Here is a 2,275-nt window from a genome sequence, read left to right as displayed (position 1 = left end):
ATTTACCTCTGTTTATTGTTCAACTAAATTGGAACCAATTAATAGGTGCGCAATCATTTGTTGAACTGAGTTCAATTTCCTGTCCTCAGAGTTGTTTCTTTCTCAGTTTTAGTTACTTTTTCTTTTTGAATTAATGTCTCACTTTTCAACACATATATGCTTTTTTTCCTACCTTTATTGAGTAATAATTGACAAAATCGTATATATTTGGAGTTGAGCGCTGTAAGTTTCCAGCCTTGACTCAGAACATGGTGTGGTCTGTTAAACATAAGAAACCAGTTAATTACTCACAGTTTGAGGACTCTGATAGCGATGATGATTTTGTTTCTGCAACTAGACCTTTAAATAAGAAATCCAGAACAACATCAAAGGAGTCAAAACATGATAAAGCAAAACCTAACTTGCAGAATCACCAGAAAGAAGACATTCAACTATAAGAGAAGACCCCGAAAAAACAGGTGAGAGGATGGTCTTAGATGATAAGCTCTTCCAGAGAGGCGTAGAAGTGGCTCTAGCTTTGTCAGTGAAGGAATTTCCAACAGTCACCAGTGATGTACAGAAGTCTCAAGATAAAAGCATTAAGAAACATGGCAACAGTAAAACAGAAATAATAAGTCGTATATCTCCAATTGCTGTGTAACCAGTGATTATTTAGATTTGAACAAGATCACAGAGGAAGAAGATTCCCTTGTGGTGTTCAAGGGAAAAGAAAGCAGCATCTAAAGCTGTGGTCCAGCAGAGGAAGGTGCTTTTGGAAGACAGTGATGCTGTTAGTGCTGATGACACTGAGCCAGACATTGCAACTGGTGATTCTGAGGAGGATTCTGATTTTGATGAGTAAAGATAATGATGAAAACTTTACTATGAAAAAAAGTAAAGTTAAAGAAATTAAGAGGAAACAAGTGAAGGTAAAATCTCCAGCAGAAAAGAGAAGAAATCTAAATCCAAATGTAATACTCTGGTGACTTCAGTAGACTCTGCTGCAGCTGCCATCAAATTAGAATCTCAGACTTCACCCAAGGAGGCTTATCTTTCTCAGAAGTCACTAGGAAACCATTGCAAATACACAGTCCTTCAGCTGAAGGAAAGAAACCAAAGTGGGTTCCCTTAGCAGCATCCAGAAGTAGTAACAATAGTAGCAGCCCACTGATAGGAGTGTCTATTAGGTCCCCAAATCAGAGTCTTCACCTTGGCTTATCCAAATTTGGATTTAAGCCTTTGCATCCAAATGCCACTAGTAGCCGAGTGTGGTAGTAAAGAAATGTTTGATAGAATCACAGTTTTGCAAGTGTCTTTATATTTGACTTGTGTTTAAGATTAAGGAGGGTATTATAATATTGAAGAATCCTTTAACATGTCACATAAATGATCTGTTTTGTAATTATATTCCCTAAAGAGGTTTTCAAGACTTCGAAAAGCGGTTTGTTCATAAGAAATACCTTCCTATGACATTTCTTCTGAAGAACTGTTCTGTTTCTTAGGTATCATAAGTCATTGTCTTTTTTAGTGGTTGTCAGTTTAATGTGGAGGAAGTCTGTATCATGTGCTATAGTTTTCTAGTCACATGATGTTCCTTCCTAACTTTGTCTAGTTTGTGACACTGTAACTGTTCTGACAAGGGAAACATTCATGTTTCTTTTAGGAGACATTTTGAAATCTTATAAGTGACTTAAGTTATATTGTCAGTTTTACTGCAAGGATATTTTGTATTTTAGCCAAATCTTAAAATAAGAATAAAGAATCATTTTACATATTAAAATGGATACTTCACTATGGCATGTCTCCTACTTGGAAATCAATGATTATTATATAGCAAATAGAATTTAATGACATTTTATGAACTCTTCATTGTCAAAAACTTAAATAAAAGAGAAAAAGTTTTTAAAATTTGTATATATTTAAAGTGTGCAGCATGATGTTTTGATACATATGTATATTGTGAAATTGTTATCATAGTTAAAGGGATGTACATATTTCTCTCCTTGTATGGTTGCCTTTTTATTTTTTGTGCTAAGAACTTTAAGACCTATTTCTTAGCACATTTCAGGTATCCAGTAAAGTATGATTGACTGTAGTCACTAATGCTGCACATTAGATCACCCGAACTTATTAATGGGATGTAACTGAAATCTTATACCCTTTGAGCAATATCTTTGCATTTCTTCTTGCTCCTAGCTTCTAGCAGTCACTATTCTCCAGTCTGCTTCTATGAATTCCATTTATTTAAATTCCATACATGTGAGATCATGTGTATTTATCTTTTTGTGATTTACTT

General features: G+C 34.5%; 1 pseudogene across 1 annotated transcript; it reads left to right on the top strand.

Annotated features, from left to right (window-relative positions):
* Positions 1-248: 248 nt before the first annotated feature.
* On the top strand, positions 249-1,469 carry LOC306667025 (RAD51-associated protein 1-like; annotated as a pseudogene). Its single transcript has one exon. The product of its transcript is annotated as an RAD51-associated protein 1-like (transcript).
* The last annotated feature ends 806 nt before the right edge of the window (positions 1,470-2,275 follow it).

Source organism: Sciurus vulgaris (assembly GCF_902686455.1).
Source record: "Sciurus vulgaris genome assembly, chromosome: 8".
In the NCBI taxonomy this organism is placed as follows: domain Eukaryota; kingdom Metazoa; phylum Chordata; class Mammalia; order Rodentia; family Sciuridae; genus Sciurus; species Sciurus vulgaris.
The sequence above is the reverse complement of the archived record's forward strand: the minus strand, read 5'-3'. Positions and strand labels throughout refer to the sequence as shown.